Here is a 20,345-nt window from a genome sequence, read left to right as displayed (position 1 = left end):
ACAAATGGCGGCCTCCTGGTCTCCGGCCCGGAGGAGCCGAGAGCTCAGGGCCGCCATTTGTTTTCCCGTCCTCCGGAACTCTACGGAAAGCGCTCAGGGAACAAAAGCTCCTGAAAGCAAACCCAAGCGGATTACTCACCCCGGCCCCGGGTAAGGGCGGTGCAATTCCGCCTGGGGCAAAGACACTTGAGAATCACTATTTTGCACTTTTTGTCAATAAATTCATTTAGTAAACTTTGGCTTTCCGAATGGGTCAAATTTCAAATCTGTTTCAGGTTTTGCTTCTTTCTATATCTGAGTTAGGTCTGTTTTGGTTTGATTTTTGTTTTATCATCTTTATTTTTTTTTCTGTCTATTGGATACACTTGGGGAAGAAGAGGAGATCCTCTTCACCTACCTACATTAGATTACATTATGTTATAGAACATTACTTACACTACATTCTTTCCCCAGAGAATCCTAATCATTATCACCAAGATTAGAGGTTCCCATGCCAATAGTGGCTTTAGTGGTTTTAAGGAGCTTAGATTTATATTGGCTTTAATTCCTTGTCTGAGCCATGGGTATATCATAAGTGGGTATTTTTCCTCTATAACTCTGAGGATGTGGTTTTTTGTTTGTTTGCTTGTTTTGGCAACAAAGGCATAGGCAGTATCAGCAACAGAATTATTTTGTAGGGTCCTAGTGAGCCATCCTAGTAAGGTATGTGGACCTCAGTATGCCACATGGTAACTGCTCTCCTCTATATTAGTGGTCACCCAAAGGGCCCATATCATACAAAGTGTCAGTCTTTCTCCTGAGCGCCCTGTTGAATGCAGACAAATGCCTGGTTGAGACCCATAACCAGTGGTCACAAGGGTGTTTCTCAGAGCCTAACATTAGTCACAACTAATGCTAGAATCAAGACACATGATTCAATCTGGGACACACAGGTATGTCCAGGCTGTGGACTGGACTCCATGTGTCTCTTACATCCCTCAAGCAAGCTAGATCAGGAATGTTCTCATGGCAAGACTGAGGTACTGTAATGGCCAAACTCATTTGAGTCAGAGAGCAAGCAGAAGTATACATAATCTCAGAAGTGGCACAAGCTACCTCTGCCATATTTTATTAGCCAAGTCACAGACCATTCCAGAGTTAGAGAAGGTTGGGAATACAAAGTTATAAAGGCTACAAGACTGGATATAAGGAGGACTTTAATTGGGGCCATCAGTATAATTAAAATACAGAAAAGTCATAGTTTTTTAGATTAGCCACTTAACTTCAACAAATCTAAACATCTTCATTTATGAAAGATCCAAAGGATAGTTTTGAGGATTAGAAAACATCTAGTCATCTTTGTATAATAACTGACATACAGTAAGTCTTTAAAAAAAAAACAGTTATATTTAGGGGCATGCTATATTTCTGATACAAGGACTCTTCTCTCCTGACCCAGCTAAGTGATGCAAAGGTAGGTGTCTGATGTAACTGGACTGGCTCACAACTATTTCTTCAGTTTTCTTTTGTTTAACTTAAGTTAGTGTTAAGAGTCAATGCCAGGGGCTCCTGGGTGGTTCAGTGGGTTGGGCCTCTGCCTTTGGCTCAGGTCATGATCTCAGGGTCCTGGAATCAAGCCCCGTGTTGGGCTCTCTGCTTAGCAGGGAGCCTGCTTCTTCCTCTCTCTGCCTGCCTCTCTGCCTACTTGTGATCTCTGTCTGTCAAATAAATAAATAAAATCTTTAAAAAAAAAAAGAAGTTGAGACTGAAATATAGTAGCTTGACTAAATATATAATTAAAATTAGAATAATTAATAAAGTACAACCTTGGTTACTTCTGGAGAGGGAAACTTGTTAACTGGGAATTGAAAATAGAATACATTATTGCTTTTCATCTCATACATTTATATATTTTGAATTTTTTCATCATGGACATGTATCACTTATTACAAAAGAAAAATTTAAACATGAAGAATTTGTACACAGAAGATTCCTGATACAAATAATCCTTTTAATAGTCCTAATACTGAAAGGAAATAATCGATCCATATGCTTCATTTCCCAGCAGATACAGAAAAATACAAGAAAGAAAAGGTTTATTTTATGCCTCAATCTTTTTGCTTTAATAAAACCTACTGACAAAAGCCAACATACATATCACATCACTATGAGGAAAGGCTTAGATGTGATCTATTCATGCTACCTGATAAAGAAGTTCCCTCTACTGCCAGCACAGTGAGATAGGAAAATACCAAGGTAATGATTCGGTCATTGCCTCAACATGACAAAACAAAATGTGTTTGAAAAAACTATTTGACCAATCGACTCTGAGGTACAGTAGCCTAATATTCAAACATGAACCCTGAAGCCAAACTGCCTTCTGCCGCATACATTCTGTGCAACCCTCCTCTTTGTTTCAAACTCTTTTATAAACTTATAAACTAAGTATGTCCCCTTAAAATTCATATATTGAAGCCCTAACCCCAATAGGTCTGTATTATTTGGAAAATGAGTCTTCATTTGAGGGATGTAATTAGGGTTAAATTAAGTCATAAAGATAGGGCCCAATGACACTGGACTGGTGTCTTTATAGGAGGAAGACAAGTTCTTTCTTCCTCTCCACACATGAACAGAAGAAAGTCCATGAAGACACAGTGAGAAGGCAGTCAGTTACAAGCCAGCAAAAGGTTCCCACCAGAAAATGAATCTGCCAGTACCCAAATCTGCAATGTCTAGCCTCCAGAACCATGAGAAAATCTGTCATTTAACACCCAGTCTACAGTTTTTTTTTGTTATGACAGCCCAAGCTGACTAATAGAGACTCTTTATCTGTAAAATGAGGATAATAATTATAGCTACCTGTGACATATATACGGGTTAATAAAAGCTAAAGTACCTGGAAGCAGTTATGTATTTTTCATGTTTTGTCCACTAATTTCCTTATTTTTTAAGCTATGTTAGAGCTTCTGATAATTAGAGAAAATTGCACATCTCTTCTGCATGAAGACAAAAATCTGTACGTCCACATTGTTTTGGGTTATCAGAGGGAAAGTTAACGCTTGTCTTCATTATTGGCAGCTCACATTATGGAATGCAGGCAAGTATGACTATAGTCAAATATTTTATAGGATTATCCTGCAATAGGTTGCTGTTTGATGAAGTTATCCTCTTATTAAACAGCTCTAGTTGGTATGGTGCGTGAGTCTGAATGAAATTTTCCAGTTACATTAGAGTTTTAACACATAGATTGACTTTGTGAATCACTAACCAGTGGTGATTCACCCTTTATTCACCAATATAAAGTTAAGTTTTCAGTATCAAAGAACAAAGATGCTAGGAGAAAGGTAATGTGAGGTAAAGGTGGCAACAATTTTTGCAAGATAGAAAAGTAGATTGGTGATTTTCAGCCTTATTATGCAAGGCAGAAAGGATTAAAATTTCACTGCCTGCAGAGGGGAAACCCATCAGCAGCCAGCAGATCTCAGATAAGACTCTGAAATGGAAAGCATCACATGTGTCTGAGGACAGGATGACATGACTGGCTAAAAACAGGACTGTTTGAACAATGATATAAGGAGCAGGTAGACCTCCACATCCCCTCCTCTGCTCCGTGAAACAGGCAGCTGATCTTCCCTTCTTAGCAACGTGAGATTTTGGAGTCAGCCAGGAGACTGGAAAGAGCAGAAGTCAGTAATAAGTCAAAACAGGAGGAATAAGAGGGTATATTAAGCATTTCAATGCTTTCCCCCACTCAGTATTTCCAAATACTGCAACCATACCTACACCGCAAACAAGAAACTAGAAAATTTCTTTCTGCAGAAGCAGATTCTCCTAAGAGAGAACTCGCATACGCTCTGCAATTCTTATGAAGAGCAAAGTCCAAGAGACAATAAGACTTGCACACATACCCCGCACAACCTATGTATATGGCTTTTTAGTTCATGGCTCTTAAACAGTGTGGCTCATAATACATTAAGAGAAGTCTCTAATAGGATTTGGAGAGACCAACAAAAAGAAAAGGAGTCTGGAGTAAACAGAAACAATGTAGGAAAAACAAAATACTTACAACAATGTATTAGTCAAAGTTCTCCACAGGAACATAAGAGATACAGGAATTGTCTCACAGAGCTGTGAAGGCTGAGAAATACTATAGTCTGCCATCTGCGAGCTGGAAAACTAGGAAAGCCTGTGGGAGTATAATTCAGTTTTTGAGTTCAAAGACCCAAGAACCAGGAGTTCTGATGTTCAAGGGAAGGAATATGGGCATTTTTAGCTCAGGGAAAGAAAGAATTCTCCTTTCCTTTGCCTTTTTGTTCTATTTGGGCTTTCAGTGAATTAGATGATGCCTTCCCACATTGGTGGTAGGGATCTTAGTCCACTGAATCAAACGGTAAACTCTTCCAGAAACACCCTCATAGACACACCTAGAAATGTCTCTAAAGCCCTCTGGGCACCCCTCAGCCCAGCCAAGCTGAACATGAAATTGTCACAAACAATATAGTTAATATTCACAGAGAAAGCAAGAATATGTTGCATACATCATAACAGAATAGAACAGGATTGAAATGGAAACTTAAAAAATGATAAAACACTATTGCAAACTAAAAATATTGTAGAAACAAGTCAGCAGACAAGCTAAAAAAATAAAGGAAGGGGAAATTAAGGAAATCTCACAGAGCAAAGAACAAAGGGAAGAAAAGTAAAAAGTTATCAAAAAAAAAAAAATCCAACATGTACCCAACAGGAGTTCAAAAAAAGACTGGAGGAAATCATCACACCAATATGAGAAAATTGTTCAGAATCTCCTATTGTTATGGATAATATGTCTATGCCAAGGTTCCGTGTTAGCACTGTGTCCTATTTTCTCTCATTGGTTACAAGACCAGCGTTCTTCCCCGTATCCCAATCTCCATTGGTTCCCTCTTACGCATTTGCATCAGCAAGTCAACAGGCTATTATTTCTCTCATACTTCAATATACTGTCCCATATCTAAGTTCTCTTATAGCAAAGCCCTTCAAAAGACTCACTATATTTACTGTCTCCAATTCCTCTTCCCACTCTTTCTGGAACTCACCCAATTCAGGTTTCTCTCCCAAATTTTCTACCAAAACAGTTATTACTGGGGTCATCAAGGCCTTCCATGTGGATAAATCTCACTTAGGTTATGATAATACCATATGACCCTAAAATTGAAGACGTAGGCATTCATCTCAGAAAAATGACTCATGTTCCCACAAAAACCTATATATACATGAATATTTAGAGCAGCTTTACTCATAATAGCAGAAAACTAGTAATAAGCCAAATGTCTTTTAATCGGTGAATGATTAAACAGACCACTGTATATCTATACCATGGGATACTATTTAGCCACAAAGAAAAATGATTAATACCTACAACAAACTGGTTGATTCCCTAGAGAATTAGGATCATTTTTTTAAAGAGAGATTATTTTTCAGCCAATCCCAAAAGGTTATATAATGTGCAATTCCATTTACACGGCATTCTTGAAAAAAGAAGTAAGTTGGGGAAGAGGCAAGTGGGTGTGGGTATAAAGGACAAAGAGCAAGACGAGGGGTTCCTTGTGATGAGGATAATGTTTTGTATCTTTACTCTGTACTCTGTATGCCAGATGCCTGTTTGTGATAACGCACCATAGTTTTTGCAAGAGGCTACAATTGAGAGAAGCTGGTGAAGGCCACATGAGCTCTCCACATCATGGCTTACAATTGGGTGTGACTCTACAATTATTTCAAAATAAAGGAGAAAAAAGCTAAGTTGGAATTAATGTTGTTTTTTTTTTTTTTACTCTTTAGAGAGAACATGTAAATTCATCCAGATGGTACTCAGGAGGTAACTCACCCAGCTGATACAGTAACAGATGGTGGTCCCTCTTGCAGTGAGTAAACAAACTTTTCCTAAATCATTGAAGTCATTCAAACTCTATTTTCCAAGAAGGATATAATACAAAGGACTTGGTTAATTTTTCAAACTTAATTTTGAAACAGAGACTATCAGGTAACTATGGAGGGGTTGGCTCCTGAAAACTGTGCAGGAGGCATCATGAGATATTTTCATTGCCCAGTAAGGAAGTGGAATGAACAACTGGCATTCAGGGATTGAAAAGGAAAGCTGTCTGACCCCCAAACAGAATATAGAGATATGACTGTGGATCAGCTCACACCACCATAAACCCAACCAAGGTGCTGCATTTCTGGATAGGCTGGCCCGTTCATTGACCAGGAATGACTACGGTTTGTACTAAAAGGGTTGGGTCCCAGAAAAACATCCTAGAAAAGAGTATGGGGCAGCTGAGCTATGTCTAACATTGAAAGAAGAGACTATCCTGAGACTCACATGCCTCAAAAGCCCGCACTGGTCTATACAAGGAGCTGTGGTAATACATGTGATTGGCAAGGTTTTCATACTATGAATGACTGCTATCAAAGGAAACATAATGTAAGAGGAAGAACCTATAGCATCACAGGCTATAGCAACCGTTAGAAACTGGGACTCTCTGTACTCGGGCATGGCTTTCAGATGTACTTTCTTATAGACAGAGTAAACCCTGACATGCAGGGAATGAATGGAAAGGGCGAGAGACTTCCTACTCGAACTGGCATACTGATTCTTAAAATAACATTAATTTGTAGAAATAAAAGAGAAGTGACCAAATCTGTAGATGTGAATAGCAATATATAAAAAATAAATTTGCATAAGAGAATAAACAAAGCAAATACACTAAAGTATTAATGGTAGATAACATCTTTTCCTCTTTTTTTTAAATTTTCTTTAGGATGGTGGTCTTGATCTAATGAAATAATAAACTTTGAAGAAAATGTAGAATGTAAGTGTACAAAAAAATAAAAAAATAAAAACAAACCATAAGTGACTCTTAATCTCACAAAACAAACTGAGGGTTGCCGGGGGGAGGGGGTTTGGGAGAAGGGGGTGGGATTATGGACATTGGGGAGGGTATGTGATTTGGTGAGTGCTGTGAAGTGTGTAAACCTGGTGATTCACAGACCTGTACCCCTGGGGATAAAATATATGTTTATCAAAAATAAAAAATTAAAAAAAAAAAAAGTTATATATATATATAAAAAAAAAAAAAAAATGAAACCTGTATAGAATAAAGCTTACCTCTATCTTTTTGAAGCAGTTGACTATGTAAAAGTCTAATCCTATGCTTACAGTATAACTGACTATCACAATGCCTGATACTTATTTAAAACTCACGCTGATTATTGTTGTAGCTCTTTGTTTTTAAAATCCTCACCTGAGGTGCTGCTATAGTTTATTTTCTGGAAACCAAGTTGACCTTTTGCCAATAGGCATTTATTTTTTCAAACTGTCCTTGCATAAATGAAGTCCAACATGGAACGCTTTCAGTTTTATACATTTATGAAACCATTTAAGCAATACTACCTACTTGTTAACATTCCTTCCAAATGGCAGATTCAGATAATCTGGAAACAGTTTTTGAAATGTAGCTGCTTCAGAGACAATGGAGTCATTGCATAAAAAGACTCGACTGGGCTGATTTATGTACAAGAATCAATCTCTTCAGGATGAAAAATGAAATAAAACTTTTTTCTTCTTAACTCTTGGACAAAAGCACTGCAAAAGACTTTTCAGAACACAAGAACAGAACTCAGAGGAAGGTAGATGTTATCTATGTATCTATCTAACTCCCCTGAAACTAAATATACTTGTGTGTGAGCAAGATGTGGGTAAGGATATGGTCATACATGTAATTAAAGTAGCTGTCTTAGAATGCTTGGGCCACTGTAACAAATTACCATAGACTGGGTAGCTTGTAAATAACAAATGTGTATTTATTACAGGTCTAAAGAATGGGAGTCCAAGATCAGAATGCCACCATGTCTGGATAGACCCCTCTTCTGGGTTGCAGACTACCAGCGCTTCTGTGTATTTTCACGGGCAGAGAGCAGAGATGGGAAGCAAGCTCTCTCAGAACTCCAAGGGCATGAATCACATCATGAGGGTTCTGCTCTATTGACCTCCCAAAGGCTCCCCATCATATAACTGTCACTGTTGGGATTTCAACATGAAATTTGGGGGTATACATTCTTCAGCAGAAGCTCTGTGCTGTGATTTAAGCTACACTGGGAAAAATAATACTCTTAAAATACCTCCTCTTCCAGAGAGGTGTATTTGATAAACTCTTCCATTAAAGTGGAAATAACCTCTAAGAAGCAAGCCTTGGGGTACCTGGGTGGCTCAATAGGTTAAATATCTGATTCTTTATTTTAGCTCAGGTCATGATCTCAGGGTCATGGGATCCCAGTGTCAGACCACATACTCAGTGTAGAGTCTGCTTGATTTCTCACTCTCCCTCTGCCTCTACCATGGCTCATGTTCCTTATCTCCCTCCCTACCCCCCTCAAATAAATACATTTTTTAAAAAAGGAAAAGAAGTAAACCTTTTTCTGGGTCAAATTCTTTCTTGAAAGCAGTTTTAAGAATGATATTATAGGAAGGAAACATAGTCAAAGTCATGAGAAGTGTTAAAAAGATGAAAAAATGAAAAATCAAAGAAAACTTGTGTTGATAGATCTAAATCTATGTACCTTTGCCTGCCTTAATTAGGGTGCATAGATTTTTTTTACATTCTCTGGTATAAAGAAAAATCTCTGAACCCTAAGCCATTCACACAGCAAATGTTTTAAGATTTTAAAAAAAATCCCTATCTTAAGATCACCAATAGGTTTCACTTTCCTATTCACTAGGATATTTGGGCTCTGACATTCCAGATTTAGAGCCCACATGCAGAGTCCTTTGAGACTATACGAGATAACCTCTGCCTCATTCTTCTCAATTCAACTAACATATCCTCTAATTATTCCATGCCTGTCTAACTTTCCCTATTTAACCAATAACCCACCTGATCTAGGATAATGGTCAGGTTCTTGTGCACTCTCTTTGCATTGAGCTATATTGCCTATTTCAAAGAAAACTCCAGATTTCTTCCCTACATAAACACCCACTTGCATGTGTTCACACTCCACCTTAAGACATGGTTCTAAATTCTGGCTGCACGTTGAATTTCCTGAAAGGCCTAAAGTATAGGTGTCCAGGACCCAAACCTGATCAATTGAATCAAAATCTCTATAAAGCCAAAGCATAATCATCTAAATGCGCGTGCGCGCGCGCGCGCACACACACACACACACACACACACACACACTTAAGTACATAGAAAGAGTTAAGAACCACTGACCACTGACAAAATGAGTCCAAATTCTTCAACCCCTGGTATACCAAAAAGTCATTTAAAAATCTTAGTAAAACTGCAAATGTGTAGACTCTCCAAATCTAGACAGGAATTCCAGTAATCAACATTCTTAGCAAGTAACTGTAGTTCTGATGGAGATGGATGGGATCCTTAGATCCATCAGTAATATACTTTTTAGGAGCAGCCCTAATATCAAACTGGCTCTAATATATTTTTAAAATTTTAATAGGGCATTCCTTAATTTGTCATTTATTATAGAACCAATTCTCAGTCTAAAAAAGTGAATAAAAATTAGTGTAAAAGATGTTGCTGGAAATATGATGAACTATACAGGTTAAGAAACACCTTATTTTGTAAGATATATAAAAGTTGTGGATAATTTTTAATGAATATAAGATGATAGTAAAGTATGGAAAACATTAAGAAGTCAGAATTGCATTTTTGTTGGCTTCTCTTTTTATCCCAGCCTCTCAATGTTGGATTTCTACAGAGCTCAACATCTCAGTCTTCTCTGTCAACATGAACTCCTTTGGTAAATCATGCTGTTTCATGGCTTTAAATATGCCATACATGCTTACAATGCCCAAGTTCATATCTCAATCCAATTATCTAATTTAAACTTTAGGGTCCATCTAATAGCTGCCCAAATTCAACATGGGGAAACCGAAGCAGTTAGACATCACAGGGAAGAGGCCAAGAAAGAAAACAATTGTACACAGAAAGAGCACTTATGATATGTAGAGGGTCCATCCCGATTCTTCATTGAGCAATGATCAATGTACACATTGAGTAAGCTACATAAAGGCAAGAAAACTACTTAGAATCCACAAAAGGCTGAAAAAAAACATGTTCTCACCAGATTTCACATAGAATCTTAGCACTCATAGGGCATTCAGTAGCGCTCGCAGAGTGTTGATTTAGTAATAGGAAAAATTAGCCCCAAATGAACTAGTGTTCTAACCCCATCTGACAAATTTAGAAGATCTAAAAGATTTAAAGCATTTCTTAATAAGAAAAGGTATATCTCACACAAAGCTCAAGACTGTAAGAACAGGGACGCCTGGGTGGCTCAGTTGGTTAAGCAGCTGCCTTCGGCTCAGGTCATGATTCCAGGGTCCTGGGATTGAGTCCCACATCGGGCTCCTTGCTCAGCAGGGAGCCTGCTTCTCCCTCTGCCTCTGCTGCCATTCCGTCTGCCTGTGCTCGCTCTCTCCCTCTCTCTCTCTGACAAATAAATAAAATCTTTTAAAAAAAAAAAAAGATTTAAAAAAAAAAAAAAAGACTGTAAGAACAGAAATGTATCCAGCATCAAGAAAAATATAATTCACTGTGTCTGAAGTTATTTATGAAAGTAGAAAAACAGGATCTACAGGAAAAGTCTATCAAGAAATTTCAACCCAGAAATGATGCAAGTCACAGATTTCATAAACAAACATTAAAAACTATAGGTGTACATCACATGTTCATGAAAGCAGAGAGAAGATTAATCAGGTGAATATAGGTTTTAGAAGGACACAAATCACAGTTCTAGAGATGAAAACTAAAGTGTATAAAATGAAAAATAAAAATATATGTGGGATTAACAGATTAGATTTCAGATGAAAAGATTATTGAAGACATACCAATAAGGTTATCTTAAGTGAAACACAGGACAACAATTTATTGGGACAGCTTTAATACATATATATATATGTAAATGGAGCCCATAAATTAGAGAACAAGGTGGGGGATATAAATAGTTGAAGATACAATAATTGGGAAAATTTCATATTTGATGTAAAATATAAACTTATACATCAAAAAATCTCCATGAATACCAAACACAAGGAAAATGAGGAAAACTACACCAAAGCCCAATATAATCCACTTTCTCAATATTGTCTCTGCCACTGGCTTTACGTGTAAGAGGAGGAAAACAACCTCTTACATACAAAGGGTCAAAAATAATAATAGCATCAAAGTTCATGTCAAAAACAACATAAGCCAGAAGATCACAAAAACATTATCTAATTGATTTATAAATGAATTACTGAAAAAAATATGAATTTAGATTGATCCCAGTGATTAACTTCTATATTAAGAAGTAAGCATTCAGATCAATAATCTCCGCTTCGAACTCAACAAGAAAAATAGTAAATTGTCAGAGGATGTCAAGAGGCCATGATCACTGGTTGACACTTGAGCTGGACCCTCACAATCAAAGGTTCCTCACCCCCTCCGCTGCCCATGGAACGGGAATTCTGTTTGCCTTCCCCAATCCCAGAGGCTGACCCCAGGACATAGCCTTCAAATAGCGATGTGGTGCTGAGACTATCTGGACATTATATGTGACTGAACACAGTTAAGGCCCCTACATAAAATTTTTAAGATGGGACAGGTGGATGCGGAGATCTATTGGTTTTGCAGCTGCCCAAGATAAGCCTCATATGTAACTTCTATTTGCTGCAGTTCTATTCCAGAAAAGCAGTCCCACAGTGCACCAACACAGTGATTGAAGTCTATTGTGATGATTAGTGAAAAGCTGGGACCAGGTGAATTGTCCTCCATGCATGCCTCTGTCCCCTGCTGCTGAAAAGATGCTCAAATGCTCCCAGCAGACTTTTGTCCTTGGAGAAGCAATATACCCTCTTCCAAATGTATTCCAGGAAGGGGTGTGATCAGGACACAGGGGTAGCTCAGTCAGTTATAAAGAGGCTGCTTTTGGCTCAGGTCATGTTCCCAGAGTCCTGGGATCTAGTCCTGCAGCAGGCTTCCTACTCAGAGGGAGTCAGCTTCTCCCTCTGCCCCTTCCTCCTGCTCCTGCTCCTGCTCTCTCGCTCTTGCTCTCTCTCAATAAAATGTGAAGAAGAAGAAGAAAGAAGAAAGAAGAACGAAGGGGGCACGATCTCTCCCAGGGCAACTCAGGGAACCCCCTCACCACAACCTGTCCTGCAAACCCTCTGCACTGATCTCTCTCCCTCTTCCCCTGACTTGGCTCCATGAAAAGCGCTCCCTACCCTCACAGCACCACAGCTTTTCTCTTTCCCAGTTCACAGCTCTGAACCACGCATCTGTCACATTCCCTCCCTCCAGTCGTGCAGATTCTTTTCTTCATCCTCAGATCGGTTTCCTAGTTGTTCAAAATGATTTGATGTTGCTCTAGCTGTGTTTGAGGGACCAGGCAAGCCTCGGGTCCCCGACTACTCTGCCATCTTAACTCCTCCCTTATGCCTTTATGGGGCAACTTTCCACTTAAGGTTTATTTTACTTCAGATTTGTTTTCAGATAAAAAGGTAGATAAGCTGGTAGATGTCTTCCTTGACTATGTCAGCCAGTCAGATCTTGATGAATGCTTTCAGTTAACTAAAGTTTCTTTGGGAGCCTGATGTATCCTAAGTTAAACCCCGCCTCTGTCTTGGTCAGTTCTTTCTTATTTTTTAGTGACACACAGTCCCTTTGGTGTGCCGGCTCTATACTTCTTTCACTTCTAGCCTTTCCCCATCCCTGGTGCAAAGAGTTCCCAAAGCCCTAGTCAGTCTCTCTCATCACTTAGTCTTTCACCTTCCTTTCCCTGTCCTTGTTTTTTTCCCAGCATGCCCTCCTTCCTTCCACCCCAAACACCAGGTTCTTTCCCACCCACCACAAACGCTACAGAAGTCTTCATCAGCTCTGAAGAACTTCCCTTGATCTTGTAGTGCTCACATGCACTGGCCTATCCTTTTGCTACTGTATTTCCTGAAAAAGTAGTTTGGGATAGCCTTTTCAATTTTTCGTCCTCTTATTGCTCAAGTCAGTTCTTTACTTTGAATCTCCCTCCAGAATTCAATATTAGGAGTATTCAGTATTAGGAATTAGCTTTGAACATGTTAAATTTAAGAGAAAAAAAAGGATTTTGCTGTCTTCATCCTTCATCGTCTTTGCAACACTAGACCCTTTCTGCTCTCCTCCACATACGACCCTTTCCTCCCTGGATTTTCAACATTCTCACATGCCTTTCCTTTACCCATCACTCTCATGGCATATTAAATAGTGGTAAAGCTGAGCTTGAAGCTGAGCTTGAAGCCCATGATGGTATTTTCCCAGTCTGCTTTTTAGATATATGTTCAGGATTTATATCAGATAAACTATTTGGGAGTTGTATGAACCTGGGGAAGAATCATTTACATGTGTTTTGCCTTTTCTATGACTTACCACAATTTATGAAAATACAAATGATCAAAATCACAATGTTTACAGTGAATCAACCAGTATCAAAAACACTATCCATGAAATAATGTAATGTATAAAAGGTTGCCAAACAAAAATGTGTAATGTACTACTATGAATGAAGCATGAAAATTTTATTTAAAAGGATAATAGAAAGTAATATAGGAGTTTTAGACAAGAAATTAAACTAGGACAGACAAATTTCTTCTTTCTTTTTTTTATTAACTATTTTTATTAACATATAATGTATTATTTGGCCCAGGGGTACAGGTCTGTGAATCTTCAGGCTTACACACTGCACAGCACTCACCATAGCACATACCCTCCCCAATGTCCATAACCCCACCACCCTCTCCCTACCCCCCTCACCCCAGTAGCCCCTCAGTTTGTTTTGTGAGATTAAGAGTCACTTATGGTTTTTCTCCCTCCCGATCCCATCTTGTTTCATTTTTTCCTTCCCTACCCCCACACCCCAGACCAACTTTTTCTGTAAAGGACGAGTGAGTATATATTTTAGGATTTATGGGTCAGATATCTGGTCTTTGTTGAAGTTAGTCAACACCACAATTCTAACACAAACACAGTGATGAACATTTTGTAAAGAAATGAGCATGATTGTGTTTCAAGAAACCTTATTTATGAAAACAGGGGACAGGCTGAATTTGGTCTGTGGGATATAGTTTGTTCAGTCTTGAATTAAATTGCTTATGGCAATATTAGATAAGTTATCAGTGATAAATATAGATAACTTTTATTTGTTTATTTTTACTTATTTTTTTATTTTTTATTTTTTATAAACATATATTTTTATCCCCAGGGGTACAGGTCTGTGAATCACCAGGTTTACTTATTTTTAAAGATTTTATTTATTTGACAGAGAGAGACACAGCGAGAAAGGGAACAAAAGCAGAGGGAGTAGGAAAAGGAGAAGCAAACTTCCTGCCAAGCAGGGATCCTGATGCCGAGCTAGATCCCAGGACCCTGGGATCATGCCCTCAGCTGACAGCAGATGCTTAACGACTAAGCCACCCAGGCACCCCCTTGTTTATTTTTAAAGATTATATTTTTTTATTTGGGAGAGAGAGAAAGAGAGCACAAGTTGGGAGTGAGGAGGGACAGAGGGAGAGGGAGAAGCAGACTACCTACTGAGCACGGAGCCCAATACAGGACTCAATCCCAGGACCCTGAGATCATAACCTGAGCTGAAGGCAGATGCTTAACCAAATGAGCTACCCAAATACCCCAGATATATTTAACTTTTAATATGACAGCATTGTTCTTAAAGCAGTGTTCCCTCAGACTAAGCTAGGATTCCAGAGATGTAACTCAGCATCTGCTTTGAGGTAGATCAGGGTATTGAGAGAAAGAAGCTCCTTGCCTCTTAACTAAATAGCACAGAATAGCTTGAATTCAAAGTCCCAGCTTTACCACCAAAGACTCTATGGTCCCAGGCAGATCACTTAACTTCTGAGACTTAGATTCCCCATCCATAGCATAATATAAGGGAGAGAAAAGTAATTGAGAAATTACCAATTCTAGAAATTTTGTATTTTGTCTCATTGATGCTCATTTTATTCTCATGGAACTGAGAAGTGTACAGTTTTATTTCTACTGTGAAAACATGGAAGTGGAAACTCACGATAAAGTTATTTACCAAGGTGCCTGGGTTGCTTAGTTAGTTGGGCATCTGCCTTCAACTCGGGTTGTGGTCCCAGGATCCTGGGATCAAACCCCACATCGGGCTCCTTGCTCAGCAAGGAGCCTGCTTTTCCCTCTGTCTTTGCTGCTTCCGCTGCTTGTGCTCTCTCTGTATCAAATAAATAAATACATTTTTTAAAAAGTTATTTACCCAAAGACTTCAGTGTTAGTAAATAGTAGAGATGAAATTCAAACCTTTCCATTATTTTACTCTAAGATCAGCAAACTGTAGCTCAGAAGCCACATACTGGTCTGCCACTCGGTTATGGATGGTGAACAGCTAAGGATATTTGGGGGAAAAAGACATAGGATTAATATATCATGACTCAGGAGAAATTATATGAAATTCAAGTTTCAGTTTCAATGAACAACATTTTACTGAAACACATTCATGTTCATTCATTTACATATTGAATATGGTTGTTTTTGTGCTACAAAATCAGAGCTGAGGAGTTGTTGCAGAAACATTATGGTACAGAAAGCCTAAAATCTTTACCATGTGGTCCTTTATGGAAAAAGTTTGCAGATTCCTGATCTTGACTCCTTCACAGGATACTGGGCATTATCAGATGAGATAATATAAACAAAACTTCTGCGATCTGTAGAGCACAATACAAATCTGAGGGATTAGTATTCTAAGGTATAAGCAGGGAATTGTAACAAATAAACCAACAATCATAACAGAAAAGATAAAACATTTTTAATAGCAAAGGCCATTAGCAGAATAACTCTTTGTGACTTGCAGTAAAACTGCTATATTGATTAAAAGAATGCTTTGTGAATAGAATATTTTGTCTAGAGTAGGTTGACTCTGTGGCATGCTGATCAATGAGGTCATTGCTGTCCTTAGGATCCTGCAAAAGTCCACAAATGCATAGAGGATAAAGAATGAATTGGTTAATCATGAAATTAAAGAAAAAAAAATACATGGAAGCAAATGAAAAGACGACAGTCTAAAACCTTTGGAATGCAACAAAAATGGTCTGGTCTTAAAAGGGAAGTATATAGTAATATAGGCCTTCCTCAAGAAGGAATGTCTCAGATACACAACCTAACCAATGAATTCTGGAACACTGAAAAGAAATTAAAATAAATATCAGCCACAACAACTTCTTTCAAGATATGTCTCCAAAGGCAAAGGAAACAAAAGCGAAAATGAACTTTGGGGACTTCATCAAGATCAAAAGCTTCTGCACAGCAAAGGAAACAGTCAAGAAAACAAAGAAGCAACCCACAGAATGGGAAAAGATATTTTCAAATGACAGTATAAACAAAAGGTTGATATCCAGGATCTATAAAGAACTCCTCAAACTCAACACACACAAAACAGATAATCATATCAAAAAATGGGCAGAAGATATGAACAGAAACTTCTCTTGTGAAGACATACAAATGGCTATCAGACACATGAAAAAATGTTCATCACCACTAGCCATCAGGGAGATTCAAATTAAAACCACATTGAGATACCACCTTACACCAGTTAGAATGGCCAAAATTAGCAAGACAAGAAACAACATGTGTTGGAGAGGATGTGGAGAAAGGGGAACCCTCTTACACTGTTGGTGGGAATGCAAGTTGGTGCAGCCACTTTGGAGAACAGTGTGGAGATTCCTCAAGAAATTAAAAATAGAGCTTCCCTATGACCCTGCAATTGCACTATTGGGTATTTACCCCAAAGATACAGATGTAGTGAAAAGAAGAGCCATCTGTACCCCAATGTTTATAGCAGCAATGGCCATGGTCTCCAAACTGTGGAAAGAACCAAGATGCCCTTCAACAGATGAATGGATAAGGAAGATGTGATCCATATACACTATGGAGTATTATGCCTCCATCAGAAAGGATGAATACCCAACTTTTGTAGCAACATGGACGGGACTGGAAGAGATTATGCTGAGTGAAATAAGTCAAGCAGAGAGAGTCAATTATCATATGGTTTCACTTATTTGTGGAGCATAACAAATAACATGGAGGACATGGGGAGTTAGAGAGGAGAAGGGAGTTGGGGGAAATTGGAAGGGGAGGTGACCCTAAAAAACAACCTGAGGGTTTTGAAGGGGTAGGGGGGTGGGAGGCTGGGGGAACCAGGTGGGGGATATTATGGAGGGCATGTATTGCATGGAGCACTGGGTGTGGTGCAAAAACAATGAATACTGTTATGCTGAAAAGAAATTAAAAATAAATAAATAAATAAATACATATAAAAGGAATTAAAAAAATAAAAGAGCTATAAAAAGAACAGCAAATAAAGCCTAAGACCAACAGAAGAAGGGAAATAATTAAGATTAGGACAGAAATAAATGATAGAGGAATAAAAAAAAAAACAGTAGAACAGAGCAATAAAACTAGGAACTTGTTCTTTGAAAGCATTAACAAAATTGATAAACCCCTGGCCAGACTTATAGAAAAGAAAAGAGATAGGACTCAAATAAAATCACAAATGAAAGAGGAGAAATCACAAACTGATACTACTGAAATACAAATAATTATAAGAGAATATTGGGAAAAATTATATGCCTATAAAATGGGCAATCTGGAAGAAATTGATAAATTCCTAGAAAGATATGAACTACCAAAACTGAAATAGGAAGAGATAGAAAATTTGAGCAGACCCATAACCAGAAAATAAATTGAATCTTTAATCAAAAATCTCCCAACAGACAAGGGTCCAGGGCCAGAAGTCCTCCCAGGAGAATTCTTTTTTTTTTTTACTTTAAGATTATTATTTATTTTTTTTAATATAATTTTTTATTTTTTATAAACATATATTTTTATCCCCAGGGGTACAGGTCTGTGAATCACCAGGTTTACACACTTCACAGCACTCACCAAAACACATACCCTCCCCAATGTCCATAACACCAGCCCCCTTCTCCCAAACCCCCTCCCCCCAACAACCCTCAGTTTAAACAAGAATTAATGCCTATTCTGCTTAAGCTGTTCCAAAAAATATACATGGAAGAAAAACTTCCAAACTAATTTTACAAGCCTATAGTACCTTGATCCCAAAACCAGACAAATGGTTTGGGATCTCCCTACTAAATGGAGAATTACAGACAAATGTCCTTGATAACATGAATGCCAAATTCTCAACAAAATACTAGCTAATTGAGTCCAACAGTACGTTAAAAGGACTATTCACCATGGTCAAGTGGGATTTATTCCTGGACCCCAGGAGAAGTTCAATATCTGCAAGTCAATCAACCTGATACATCATGTAAATAAAAAGATAAAAAACATATGATCTTCTCAATAGATACAGAAGAAACATTTGACAAAATCCAGCAACATTTCTTAATAAAAACCCTCATCAAAGCAGGGATAGAAGAAACATACCTTAACATCTTAAAAACCATATATGAAAATCCCACAGCTAGTATCAACCTCCACGGGGGAAAAACAGAGAGCCTTTCTCTTACAGCCAGGGACAAGACAAGGATGTTTACTTTGACTGTTATTTAACATAGACTAGATGTCTTAGCCTCTTCAAGCAGAAATCAAAAAGAAAAAGGCATCTTAATCAGCAAGGAAGAAGCCAAACTTTCACTATTTGCAGATAATTTGATACTCTATGTAGAAAACCTAAAGAATTCACCAAAAAATTGCCAGAAGAAAGACATAAATTCAACAAATATGCAGGATATAAAAATAAATGTACAGAAAGCTGTTATATTTGTATGTACCAATAATGAATCAGCATAAAGAGAAACCAAGAAATCGGTACCATTTACAACTGCACCAAAGATAAATAAATTGGTCCCATTTGCAACTGCACTAAAGATAACTACAAATAAACCTAACCAAAGAGGTAAAATAGCTCTACACTGAAAACCATAGAACACTTATGAAAGAAATTAAAGAAGACACAAAGAAATGGAAAAACATTCTATGCTCGTGGACTAGAAGAACAAATACTGATAAAACACCTATACTACCCAAAGGAATCTATACATTCAACGTCATCCCTATAAATATATCACCAGCATTTTTCACAGAGCTAGAACAAACAATTGTAAAATCGATATGGAACCACAAAAGACCATAAGTAAACAAAGTAATGTTGAAAAAGAAGAGCAAAATGGGAGGCATTACAATCTCAAATTTCAAGCTGTATTACAAAACTGTAGTCATCAAGATAGTGTGGTACTGGATCAATGAAATGGATGAGAGAACCCAGAAATGGACCCACAGATGTATGGCCAACCAATCTTCAACAAAGCAGAAAAATATATCCAAAGGAAAAAAGATGATCTCTTCAACAAGTGGTGTTGGGAAAACGGAAGAGCAGCATGCCGAAGAATGAAACCAGACCACTTTCTTATACCATACACGAAAGTAAATTCAAAATGGATGAAAGACCTAAATATAAGACAATAAACCATCAAACTCCTAGAGAAGAAAACAGAAAGCGACTTCTGTGACTTTGGCTGAAGCAATATATTAGACACATTTCCAGAGGCAAGGGAAACAAGAGCATAAATGAACCCTTGAGACCTCATCAAGATAAAAAGCTTCTGCACAGTGAAGGAAAGCAGTCAAGAGAAGTAAAAGGCAACCTACAGAATGGGAGAAAATATTTGCAAATGACATATAAAGGGTTAGTATCCAAAATATATTAAGAACTTATAAAACTGAACACCCCAAAAACAATCCAGTTAGGAAATGGACAGAAGACTTGAATAGAGAGTTTCCAAAGAAGATATCCAAATAGCTAACAGACAAATGAAAAGATTCTCAATATCACTCATCATCAGGAAAATACAAATCAAAACTCCAATGATATATCACATCACATGTGTCAGAAATGGCTAAAATTAACACAGGAAACAAAAGATGGTAGGGATGCAGAGAAAGGGGTACCCTTTTGCACTGTTGGGAATGCAAAGTGGTGCAGCCACTCTTGAAAACAACATGGAGTTCCTCAAAAAGTTAAAAATAGAATTACTCTATTTAAAAAAAAAAAATAGAATTACTCTATGATCTAGCAATTGCACTAATAGGTATTTACCCAAAGGGTACAAAAATACTGATTCAAAGGGACAGTTTATAGCAGCATTAATACCCAAATTATGGAAAGGGCCCAAAGTACAGACTGATGTGATGAAGAGATAAAGAAGATGTGATATATATAGTTACTCAGCCATAAAAAAGAATTAAATCTTACCATTTGCAATGACATGGATGGAGCTTGAGACTTCTGCTAGGTGAAATAAGTCAGTC

Source organism: Mustela nigripes, chromosome 1 (genome assembly GCF_022355385.1).
Source record: "Mustela nigripes isolate SB6536 chromosome 1, MUSNIG.SB6536, whole genome shotgun sequence".
In the NCBI taxonomy this organism is placed as follows: Eukaryota; Metazoa; Chordata; class Mammalia; order Carnivora; family Mustelidae; genus Mustela; species Mustela nigripes.
This window is presented reverse-complemented; position numbering follows the sequence as displayed.